This window comes from Oryx dammah, unplaced genomic scaffold (assembly GCF_014754425.2).
Source record: "Oryx dammah isolate SB20612 unplaced genomic scaffold, SCBI_Odam_1.1 HiC_scaffold_20, whole genome shotgun sequence".
Classification (NCBI taxonomy): domain Eukaryota; kingdom Metazoa; phylum Chordata; class Mammalia; order Artiodactyla; family Bovidae; genus Oryx; species Oryx dammah.
Genome location: NW_024070204.1, coordinates 26,514,697 through 26,528,213, shown reverse-complemented (window position 1 = coordinate 26,528,213; position 13,517 = coordinate 26,514,697). Strand labels below are relative to the sequence as shown.

At 38.1% G+C, this 13,517-nt stretch overlaps 1 pseudogene; it reads right to left on the bottom strand.

Moving 5' to 3' along the window:
- Positions 1-255: 255 nt before the first annotated feature.
- Positions 256-1,977, bottom strand: LOC120879303 (annotated as a pseudogene).
- Positions 1,978-13,517: the final 11,540 nt, after the last annotated feature.

Sequence of the window (13,517 nt, the reverse complement as noted above, 5' to 3'; positions counted from 1 at the left end):
AAAGGGCAAAAATCAGTAAAGGGCAAAAATCAATAAAATTGGAAAATAGTACAATAAAGACTATTTAAATATAAATTGTTTATTTTTTTCAATGAATATTTAATAACAAGGTAGATAACATATGCTTATCTAATATTTTTATATCACTGAGGGTAAAGCAAAATGTCTTGTTTACTTGGTAAGTATGACCTGCTGTATGTGGACACTGCAGTGCAATTTTAAAAATACTGTAATTATAATTTCAGAACTTCAGAATCTGAATAGGTGCCAGTGTTCTCTCCTTTTTTAATATGGGAAAAGAAAATCCTTTGAAAATCATTTGAAGCTTGGACCAAAATTCCATAGTTATATTATTAGAATCACTCTGTAGTCTTCAGGATTCAGATACAAGGGAAGCTTCAATTCAGCCTTTTAGAGAAGAAATTCCAGCTCTCATGATCTCATCAACGAGGAGAATGTTGGTGGCAATCACAGTGCAGGAGTGAAGAAGCTGTTTCTTTACACAATACTTATCCCATATGCCTGCTTCTGCTGCTACCATTAGTTCACCAGTGTTCAAGTCCACACCCACAAGCTGACTGGATTCTGAATGTTCTGCTTGAACTTTAACTAGTGTTTCCTGAAGGTCAAAACCAGAGTTCTGAGCGAGAACCTTGGGAACAATGAGCAATGCATCAGCAAATGCTTAAACTCCAAGCTGGGCCCTGCCCTTTTGGCTTGTATTTAACCAGGGCTTCTGCCATTGCCACTTCACTGTGGCTGCACGTGGGACTACACAACCATCATCAATTGCATTTTTAACAGCCAACTGCATCTTTGATTTGAGTAAGTGTGTGCTTATTTGGTCCTTTGATCAATAATGTGACAGAGTGAGATTGTTACATTTCTCAATAAAGGTGAACTTCTCTTCTCCCAATGTATATTCATAGACAAGTTCTACATGTCCCAAACAATCAGGATTTAGTTCATCAAGAGGATTTAGGGCTATCCAACCACAAGCAAGAGCCAGCCTTTCCATGTTTCTCCTTTTAGCTCTGCACAGAGCTATTATGCCTTCTTTGGCAAGAGCATCTAAGGAAAAGGGATCAATTCCCTTTTGATTAATAACAACAAAACCTTTATCTGAATCATCACAGACTTTCTTTTTCAGGTCGATTATTTTTTTAACTCTGTCTTCGATGAATTTCCTTTCAACTTTCACTAATTTATCTCTCTCCTCTGCACTCTTGTAAAAAAAGCCAGAATTCACTTCTGTTTTCTCATATTCTAATGACACATTGCACGTGAGGATGTATGCATCTTCTACTCTCTTCATCATATCAGGATGCCGTGCCCCATGGTCCAAAACAAGACCTCTGATTAAGCTTGTACATGTTTCAGATTTATGTTTCATCTCCATGAGCTCAACCATGAAGAGGTCAATAGGTTCATCTTGTTTTTTAGTGGCTAAAATGGAGCCCACTACAGGCTCTGTTAAGACATCAGCAAGTTCAGCATGAACTTTAGTATGTAGAGATGTTCTGGCCACATCTATAAGTGTTTCCCTGTCCATCTCTTTGCTTACTTTGACTTGCTCCAAAAACTGAAGTGCCTTTTCCTTTGCAGTTTCAAATCCTTCTGTAATTATTCTGGGATGAAGACCTTCAGAAATGTAGAGATCTGCCTGCTTCAGCAGCTCTCCAATGATGAGGACATTGAAAGTGGTACCATCACCAGTTATGTCATCCTGGGCTGTTGCTACTTTGGCTATTAAGGAGGCTGTTGGGTGTTGCATTTGCATTTCATGAAGTGGCACATTTCCATCTTTAGTGAGTTGATGTCTCCAGCACCAGAAACAAGCATCTTCATGGTGCCCTTAGGTCCCAGGTTGGTCCTCAGCACGTCCTGCAGCCCCTGGCCCGTGCTGATGTTGACCACCAACACCACCTGGGCTCGGGCCACCTTGGTCTTGGGGTTCAGGGTCTTCATAGCCACCATAGCTGACCCAGCAGAGGAAGATAAGGGGACGTGGCATGGTGAGCCCAAATTTAGTTTACTTTAAAGCTGATAAAATAATGCAAGACAGACTGATGAGGAAGAAAAAACAGAAAATTATTTATATAAGCATGTAAAAGAAACCATGACTAATAGTTACAATGTTAACAAGATAAGTTATTATGCAAAATTTTACACTGATATACTTAGCACCTTAGATGAAATGGTTGAACAGATTCTTAAGAAAATGTAATTTGACAGTGATATAAAAAGAAAAAAAAGAACTTTATATTGCAAAACCTATTAAATAAAAATTTTTTGATGAAAATTTCTGGCACAAAAGGATTCACTGTTTTAAACTTGAAGATGTTCTAAGCATTCTTCTATGCATTTTTTTAATGAGGACAGATATCAGTTCAACATCCAGACTCAAAGAAAGACTGAAAAGAGACAAAAGAAGATTGAAAAAGAGACAGATCACTCCAGTTTACTATGTAGCAGTTTCAACTAGCAAGGATACTTATACAGAAAGTTTTTCTTGGGCAGCCACAAGATCAGTCGGTCTCTGCACCCAGCCACCAGAATCTTAAATGTTTTTATTGAGGTCTAAACCGATGGAGGAGCCTGGTGGGCTGCAATCCATGGGGTTGCTAAGAGTCAGACACGACTGAGGATTTCACTTTCACTTTTCACTTTCATGCATTGGAGAAGGAAATGGCAACCCACTCCAGTATTCTTGCCTGGAGAATCCCAGGGACAGAGGAGCCTGGTGGGCTGCCGTCTATGGGGTCACACAGAGTTGGACATGACTGAAGCGACTTAGCAAACCAGGTTCAGTCACATACAGTCCATATGGTCTCAACAACACATTGCTTTCTTAAGGCTACTCCTTGAAATGGCTCTGATTTTAGCAATATTGGGTGACCTTACATTCCAAGGACAAGGGTAGAGGTGGACAGCTTCTGGATAGATCCAGCTCACAAGTCAACAGGTTGTCACATCTTCTCCACAACCTCCTTCAATAGCAAAATATCTTTTTTTTTTTTTCCTGTATTTCAGGAAACATAAAAATGAAAAGCATTATATTTCACTCTGTGAAGTGATCAAAACCTTTATATCAAAACCTAAAAACTATGTTTAAGAATGAAACATTTAAAAAAATATATCTAATAAAGATGGAAGAAAAATCTTAAAATATTAATAACAGTCAAATATATAAATTGAACTGTTCCAGGAGTGCAGAGTAGATTTAATATTAAAAAAAAAAAATCTGCCAGGCTCTGCTTAGAATGCAGATATGTAGACTCTGGAAGCATCAGTATCATCATTTCCACTCTTAAAATTCTGCAATTTTCATCAGCATTGGAGGGATTATGTTAAGTGAAATAATCCTGATAGTAAAGAAATATATACTGGCTCACTGGAAAAGACCCTGATGCTGGGAAATATTGAAGGCAAGAGGAGAAGGGGATGACAGAGGATAAGATGGTTGGATGGCATCACTGACTCGATGGACATGAGTTTGAGCAAGCTCCAAGAGTTGGTGATGGACAGGGAAGCCTGTCGTGCTGTAGTCCATGGGGTCACATAGAGTCACAAATGACTTAGTGACTGAACTGAACTGAACTGTATGATTCCCACTTGTATGTGGAATCTAAGAAAGTTAAATTCATGGAGCTAGAGAGTAGAACAATTGTTACCAGGGGCCAAGAGATGGGAAAATGGGACATATTAGTCAAAGTCCATGAACATTGAATTATAAGATGGGTGAGTTCTAGACATAGCATAAAACATGGTGATTAGAGTTAATAATATGGTATTGTATATTTGAAATTTGCTAAGAAAGCATATCTTAATTGTTCTCACTATATAAAATGCAACTATGTGAGGTGATAGCCTGATTGTGGCAATCATTTCCAAATATATACATATATAAAATCATCACTATATACTTTAAGCATATACAATTTTGCCAATTATATACCAATAAAGTTGGTAAAAATAAACCAAATCAAATAAAAAATAGATAATTTCTAAAGTAACAAATTACCTTGAACTCATGAGACTTAAAAGCCTAGGTCACAGGGCAACCAGCAAATGAGAAAGCTAAGAAAATAGGTGCCTATAAGGAAAGGCAAAATTCAAACGCTTGCCTACATGGAGCAATTATTGGTTTACTAGTATTACTTGTAAGAACAATTTTATCTTAGAAATTGCTAATGGCTGACTGAATGAACATCAGTGGAATGAACTCCTTGGAAGTATAAACACAAGAAAAAATGGCACTCACTCAAGGATAAAGAAATCTGAGAGCTGAAGAATTGATGCTTTTGAACTGTGGTGTTGGAGAAGACTCTTGAGAGTCCCTTGGACTGCAAGGAGATCCAACCAGTCCATCCTAAAGGAGATCAGTCCGGGGTGTTCATTGGCTGGACTGATGTTGAAGCTGAAACTCCAATACTTTGGCCACCTGATCGGAAGAACGGACTCATTTGAAAAGACCCTGATGCTGGGAAAGATTGAGGACAGGAGGAGAAGGGGACAACATAGGATGAGATGGTTGGATGGCATCACTGACTCAATGGACATGAGTTTGAGTAACTTTGGGAGCTAATGATGGACAGGGAGGCCTGGTGTGCTGCAGTCCATGGGGTCACAAAGAGTTGCACACAACTGAGCAACTGAACTGAACTGAAAAAGGGCTACTATCCTTTTCTTTCATCAGGTATTCATGAGAATGACTGGAAGCAGGATCAGAGAACAGAGAACGTTCTTTGTAGAGCAGGTTTAGAGAAAGGAAACACCCCTCTCTGCAAGAAAGACATTTGGTGATTCCCAATTCTCCCTCATGGCCTATCCGGAAAACAATGTGTGTGCATATTCAGTCATGGCCAGCTATTTGCCACGTCATGGACTGTAGCCAACCAAGCGTCTCTACCCATGGAATTTTCCAGGCAAGAATACTGTAGTGGGTTGCCATTTCCTACTCCAGAGGATCTTCCCAACCCAGGGATTAAGCAATGAAGACAACTAAAACATCTAATCCAGAGACTAAGCAGCTACTTCCGTAGCCTCACGAAGGCAGCTGGGCTTCTTCCCCAACAAAGGCAGTTTAGCATCATGTGTGTGTTAGAGTTAACAGATTCACCAAAATGGTTTTTCCAGTGGTCATGTATGGATGTGAGAATTGAACTGTGAAGAAAGCTGAGCGCCAAAGAATTGATGCTTTTGAACTGTGGTGTTGGAGAAGACTCTTGAGAGTCCCTTGGACTGCAAGGAGATCCAACCAGTCCATTCTGAAGATCAGCCCTGGCATTTCTTTGGAAGGAATAGTACTAAAGCTGAAACTCCAGTACTTTGGCCATCTCATGCGAAGAGTTGACTCGTTGGAAAAGATTCTGATGCTGGGAGGGATTGAGGGCAAGAGGAGAAGGGGACGACAGAGGATAAGATGGCTGGGTGGCATCACTGACTCGATGGACATGAGTCTAAGTGAACTCTGGGAGTTGGTGATGGACAGGGAGGCCTGGCATGCTGCGATTTACGGGGTCACAAAGAGTTGGACACAACTGAGCGACTGAACTGAATTGAACTGATGGCACGTGGTCAGTGTCAGTTACTTTGCTTCAGATCATAAAAGTTTTTGGCAGTTCATACTGAGCAAGACCTAAACATTGCTGAATGTCAATAAATGCAAACTGCCAGTATGAGCCAAAAATTGACATATGACGATAATGATGACACAAATGCAAGATGCTACTGAATAGCAAAGGGAATTAATTATGCAGAGGTAGGCTTAAATTTACAGTCTTTTAAAATATATTTTAATCAGTTTTAAGGGAAAACTATTCAGTAAGGTATTTCAAAGTAAAATTGGAATTTTGAAAGTAAATCCCTTATGTCGGAAAAGCATGATTAAAGTACTTAATTGCATCCTTGTAGTCAGTCACAAAGAAAAGGAACTTAAGTTAAAATCTAGAAATGACCCAATTCAGAGTCCAGGGACAATGTTACCAATTTTCTACTTTTCTTCACTCTGATTTAATAATATGTGCATAAGCATCCATTAAAAACAATCTTCATAAGTCTGCAGCTGCACCAGTCTGAACACACCCAATCTTGTCTAATCTTGGAAGTTAAGCATGATTGTATCTGGTTAGTACTTGGGTAGGAGATTACCTGGAAATACTGCATTCTGAAAGCTTTAAAAAAAAAAAGAAAGAAAAAGAGATCAGAAATATTGTTTGATCGTTGCTACAGTGAACAGGCTAGACAGAAACAGTGACTTCCTCCATTTTCTACATTATAAGTCTCCATTAATTCTGTAAGATTAAGTACTAAAGTTTCTATGTTCTTAAAAGTGACTCATTTTCTTATTTCATTGGGTCCAAAAACACTTATTTTTTTTACTTCCTGTTATTAACTGTTTATTAATTTTCAATACATATCTTTTCCTCCAGTATAGTATATACAAGACAAAATAACTTCAGATGAAAATAGCTTCTCAAAAACTTACCTTTCTTTATAAAAATAATTTTGAGAAAATATGTATAAAAAATAAATCAGTTGTGAATTTATAAAAATATGTGTGTGTGTGTTTACTTAGCAATATGATTAGGAAAGTTATTAAATACTGATTTTTTTTAAGCAACTATCACTAAATTAACCCAATTGAATATATTTTTTCCAGAAATTTAAAAAACACTATAAAATAGAATTAGGTGACAACTAAAACATATATACATATATATTTAACTCTGTATAAATTCCCTCTTGCTGTTGTTTAGTCTCTCAGTCATGTCTGACTCTTGGCAACCCCATGGACTGCAACACATCAGGCTTCCTTGTCCTTCACCTTCTCCCAGAGCTTGCTCAAACTCATGCCCATTAAGTCAATGATGCCATCCAACCATTTTGTCCTCTGTTGTCCCCTTATTCTCCTGCCTTCAATCTTTCCAGCATCAAGTCTTTTCTAATGAGTCAGGTTTTGCATCAGGTGGCCAAAGTACTGGAGCTTCAGCTTCAGCATAAGTCCTTCCAAATCAGAAGATTCTTAATTATTTAGTAATTGCATGTATACAATACATTTTAGCTACATATAGATATATGGGTAGGTACACACACTATATATAATGTGTTTAATGAAGACACAAATACAGTTTATGTGTAGTTGGACTGTCTTGTCTCTGGTTAAAATTATTTACTTTTTTTCTTAAGTGGATAATGTCTGTAATCAATTATTGCTAACTATAATATTAATTGAGCACTTCTAGGAAAGTACGTGGTTTTATTAATTAATGGTTTCATTGGGAATTATAAGCATATACTTATATAAAGTGTAAGTATTTCCTTACATGAGTCTTGGCCATTTTTATCCTTTATGACTTTTCACTTTACTACTCTTTCAAAGTTTGACTTGTGTAAATGGATATTTAAAAATAGCCTTATATATCAGACTTCCCTAGTGGCTCAGCTGGTGAAGAATCTGCCTGCAATGAGGGAGACTTGGGTTCAGTCCCTGGGTTGGGAAGATCCCCTGGAGAAGGGAAAGGTTACTCACCCCAATAATCTGGTCTGGAGAATTCTGTGGACTGTGTATAGTCCATCAGGTCGCAAAAAGTCAGACATGACTGAGCAACTTTCACTTTCACTTTATTTTCATACACATTTAAAATGAAAGAATAGAAACTTTTGACAGTTGGTATAAACCACTGAGACATCATTTAAATAACCATGAAATCCTGTCTCTTTATTAAGTAGTCATTCCTGCCAATATGATTTTTCCGTATTGATTCAATACAGGAGTCCTTTCCATAAAGCCTATATTTCAGAATTTCTGATGCATTTGGAAGATCATAGAGAGGTGTATTATATTTACTAATAGATTATATCTCATTATTTTGTATAAGTGATTTTAAATAGTTATGTATCTTTTATAGAAAATAATTATATTATAAACATATATAGTCAAAATCACAAGTCCTTATGAATTATCCAATAATAGAAAGTGCTTACTATTTTTGAACACCAAAAAAAAGTTTCCCTTTGGTTACTGAAATAAAAAACGAGGAAATGCATTTCCTTCAAACTTCCTGAATTATTTCATTTTAGGTTAAGAACCAGCATGATGAAGTTTATCCCCAAAGGTACTCAGTGGAAAAGCTATAAGCCATGGAAAATGGGGCTTAAATTCAAAGTGCCATCTCAGAAAGCATAATAAAAATAGATTTTCAGTCTGTCCCAAACACAAACAGTAATGCCATAAAATATGAAATATTGGGAGTATGGTATTTCTATCTTTAATTTTTATAGTGGAGTTTTTTTCAGATCTTCCCCTATGCTAGAAAATAACCTTATATCCTGTGAAAGTCATCCACTTCTTTTAGAGGACCTGGAAACATGGATGAAGTCTCAAAATGTGTTAATGAACATATGTGGTGATTTTGAAGACTCGAATACATTGCTGCAAATTTTATTACCAAAAAAATTAAATGACAAATAATTAGATATTATCATTTCCACGTAGCTCTCATCTGCTGGCCACACTCCTGTATGTAGCCAAATCAAATTGTCTGCTAATCAATCCCTTAAGTAAACCATCCCCCTTGTCTCATTGTTTCCTTAAAAACTATTTTTAAAACACACATATGGTGCTATATGATTTTTCCATTAACAAATATCAATAAACAGCCATATTGCAAACTCTTCAAAGCAATATTGCAGAGTTTAAAAGATTTCACTCTATGATAATCACATGTCAAGAGTAACAGCAACTCTAACACTATTTATTGCAACTAATTTTCTAATATTGGAGAAGGGAATGGCAAACCACTTCAGCACGGTTGTCTTGAGAAATTCATGAATAGTAGGCACAGGCAAAAAGATATGACCCTGAAAGATAAACTCCCCAAGTTCAGTTCAGTTCAGTTCAGTTCAGTTCAGTTCAGTCACTCAGTTGTGTCTGACTTTTTGCGACCCCATGAATCTCAGCATGCCAGGCCTCCCTGTCCATCATCAACTCCCAGAGTTCACTCAGATTCATGTCCATCGAGTCAGTGATGCCATCCAGCCATCTCATCCTCTGTTGTCCCCTTCTCCTCCTGACCCAATCCCTCCCAGCATCAGAGTCTTTTCCAATGAGTCAACTCTTCACATGAGGTGGCCAAAGTACTGGAGTTTCAGCTTCAGCATCATTCCTTCCAAAATCACCCAGGACTGACCTCCTTTAGAATGGACTGGTTGGATCTCCTTGCAGTCCAAGGAACTCTCAAGAGTCTTCTCCAACACCACAGTTCAAAAGCATCAATTCTTCAGTGCTCAGCTTTCTTCACAGTCCAACTCTCACATCCATACATGACCAATGGAAAAACCATAGCCTTGACTAGATGGATGTTTGTTGGCAAAGTAATGTCTCTACTTTTCAATATGCTATCTAGGTTGGTTATAACTTGCCTTCCAAGGAGTAAGTGTCTTTTAATTTCATGACTATAATCACCATCTGCAGTGATTTTGGAGCCCAAAAAATAAAGTCTGACACTGTTTCCACTTTTTCCCCATCTATTTCCCATGAAGTGATGGGACCAGATGCCATGATCTTTGTTTTCTGAATGTTGAGCTTTAAGCCAACTTTTTCACTCTCCACTTTCACTTTCATCACTTTTTAGTTCCTCTTCACTTTCTGCCATAAAGGTTGCATTATCTGCATATCTGAGGTTATTGATATTTCTCCCGGCAATCTTGATTCCAGCTTGTGCTTTTCAAGCCCAGTGTTTCTCCAAGCCCAGTGTTTCTCATGATGTCCTCTGCATATAAGTTAAATAAGCAGAGTGACAATATACAGCCTTGACATACTCCTTGTCCTATTTGGAACCAGTCTGTTGTTCCATGTCCAGTTCTAACTGTTGCTTCCTAACCTGCATATAGGTTTCCCAAGAGGCAGGTCAGGTGGTCTGGTATTCCCATCTCTTTAAGAATTTTCCACAGTTTATTGTGATCCACACAGTCAAAATCTTTGGCATAGTCAATAAAGCAGAAATAGATGTATTTTCTGGAACTCTCTTGCTTTTTCAATGATCCAGCGGATGTTGGCAATTTGATCTCTGGTTCCTCTGCCTTTTCTAAAGCCAGCTTGAACATCTGGAAGTTCATGGTTCACGTATTGCTGAAGCCTGGCTTGGAGAATTTTGCGCATTACTTTACTAGCGTGTGAGATGAGTGCAATTGTGTGGTAGTTTGAGCATTCCTTGGCATTGCCTTTCTTTGGGATTAGAATGAAAATTAACCTTTTCCAGTCCTGCGGTCACTGCTGAGTTTTCCAAATTTTTGGCATATTGAGTGCAGCACTTTCACTTCCCACGTTGGTAGGCACCAAATATGCTACAGGAGAAGAGTGGAGAAATACCTCCAGAAATAATGAAGAGAGGGAGCCAAAGCAAAAAAACAAACAAACAAAAAACACCCGGTTGTGAATGTGACTGATGATAGAAGTAAAGTTCGATGCTGTAAAAACAATATTGCATAGGAATCTGGAATGTTAGATCATGAATCAAGGTAAATCAGTAGTGGTCAAACAGGAGATGCAAGAGTGAAAATAAACATTTTAGAAATCAATGAGATGATTGGAATGGATGGGAATGCGCAAATGCAATTCAGATGATCATTATATTTACTACTGTAGGCAAGAATCCCTTAGAAGAAATGGAGTAGCCCTCATAGTCAACAAAAGACTCCAAAATGCAGTGCTTGGTTGCAATCTCAAAAAAGACAGAATGATCTCTATTCCTTTCCAAAGAAAACCATTCAATATTAGCATAATCCAAGTCTACACCCCAACCACTAATGCCAAGGAAGCTGAAATTGAATGGTTCCATGAAGACCTACAAGACCTTCTGTAACTAACACCAGTAAAGAAGCCTTTTTCATCATAGGGGACTGGAATGTAGGAAGTCAAGGAAGTCTAGGAAGCTACCTAGAGTAACAGGCAAATTTGGCTTTAGAGAACAAAATGAATCAGGGCAAAGGCTAACAGAGTTTTGCCAAGTGAACACATTGGTCATGGCAAACACCCTCTTCCAATAAGACAAGAGAAGACTTTACACATGAAAATCACCAAATGGTCAATACTGAATCAGATTGATTGTATTCTTTGCAGCCTAAGATGGAGAAGCCCTATAGAGTCAGCAAAAAGAAGACTGGGAGTTGACTGTGCCTCAGATCATGAACTCCTTATTGCCAAATTCAGACTTAAATTGAAGAAAATAGGGAAAACCACTAGACCCTTCAGATATGACCTAAATTAAATCCTTTATGATTATATGGTGGAAGTGACAAATAGACTCAAGGGATTTGATCTGATGGCTAGAGTGCCTATAGAACTATAGACAGGTGTTTGTAACATTGTGCAGGAGGCAGTGATCAAAACCATCCCCAAGAAGAAGAAATGCAAAAAGGCAAAATGGTGGTCTGAGGAAGCCTTACAAATAGCTGAGGAAAGAAGAGAGGCAAAAGACAAAGGAGAAAAAGAAAGATATATCCATCTGAATGCAGTTTCAGAGAATAATAAGGAGAGATAAGAAAACCTTCCTAAGAGATCAGTGCAAAGAAATACAGGAAAACAATAGAATGGGAAAGACTAGAGATATCTTCAAAAAAATTAGAGATACCAAGGAAACATTTTATGCAAAGATAGACAAAATAAAGGACAGAAATGGTATGGACTTAACAGAAGCAGTAGATATTAAGATGTGGCAAGAATTCACAGAAGAAGAAGAAGAAGAAGAAGAACAACAACAACAACAACAACAACAAAAAACGGACATAGAAAATGGGACTGGTTCCAAATTGGGAAAAGAGTATTCAAAGCTGATTATTGTCACCTTGCTTATTTAAATAGGCAGAGTACATCATGCAAAATGCTGGACTGGATGAAGCACAAGCTAGAATCAAGAGTGTCGGAGAAATATCAATAACCTCAGAAACCCAGATGACACCACTCTTATGGCAGAAAGTGAAGAGGAACTAAAAAGCCTCTTGGTGAAAGTGAAAGAGAAGAGTGAAAAAGTTGTCTTAAAACTCAACATTCAAAAAATGAAGATCATGGCATCTAGTCTCATCACTTCATGACAAACAGATGGGGGAAAAATGGAAACAGTGACAGACTTTGTTTTCTTGGAATCCAAAATCACCTCAAATGGTGACAGAAGTCATGAAATTAAGATACTTGCTCCTTGGAAGAAAGGCTATGACTAACCTAGACAGCATATTGAAAAGCAGAGATATTACTTTGCTGACAAAGCTCTGTCTAGTCAAAGCTATGATTTTTCCAGTAGTCATGTATTGATGTGAGAGTTGGAAAATAAAGAAAGCTGAGCACAAAAGAATTGACGTTTTTAAACTGTGGTGTTGAATAAGATTCTGAGAGTCCCTTGGACTGCAAGGAGATCAAACCAATCAATCTTAAAGGAAATCACTCCTCAATATTCATTGCAAGGACTGATGTTGAAGCTGAAGTTCCAATACTTTGGTCACCTGATGTGAAGAACTGACTTATTGGAAAAGACTGTGATGCTGGAAAAGATTGAGGACAGGAGGAGAAGGTGATGACAGAGGATGAGATGGTTGGATGGCATCCCCGACACAATGGACATGGGTTTGAGCAAGCTCCGGGAGTTGGTGATGGACAGGGAGGCCTGCCGTGCTGCAGTCCATGGGTTCACAAAGAGTCAGACATGACTGACTGAACTGAACTGAAGTTTGTAATAAAATTTTTCTTAAGTTTCATTACATAAAATAGGCCAAGATAAAGAATAAGAGACTTTAAATCACCCAGACAGCCAGTTTCAATATTTCTGACATGAAGGTAAGTTCCTGTATGAGCTCTCATAAACATCTCAGGCGTTTAAATCTAGCAGAGTGGCTCGTGGTAAAGAATTTGCCTGCCGAAGCAGGAGATGCAGGAGACATGAACTTTATCCCTGTGTCAAGAAGATTCTTTGGAGGAGGAAATGGCAACCCACTCCAGTTCTTGCTTGGGAAATTCCACTGGCAAGGGAGCTTGGTGGAGTATAGAACATGGGATCATAAAGAGTTGAACACGACTGAGTATGCACACATACAGGGATTACAAATGCTATAAATGGCAAATATATGTGAATAGATAAAATTAACATAAACTTGTACCCTAGTTTTGGATTGGAATCCAAGAGTTAAAACTGCAAAATTGGTTCTAAAGAATGAGTAAAAATTCACCTGTCAATACCTTATTTGCTGATTTGATTCCTGGGTGGGGAAGATCCCTTGGAGGAGGGCATGGCCACCAACTCCAGCATGCATGCCTGGAGAATCCCATGGACATAGAGCCCTGGTGGGCTACAGTCCATAGCGTTGCACAGGGTTAGTCACAAACTAGCACGCATGCACTGAGAAGGATTAGCCAACAGGAGTAAGCAAGGCATAGTGGCAAAGTTAAGAATTTTTATTTAACCCTGATAGCAATTGTATTTAATTATAAGTGTTTAAAACAGAGAAAGTAACTAGATAACATA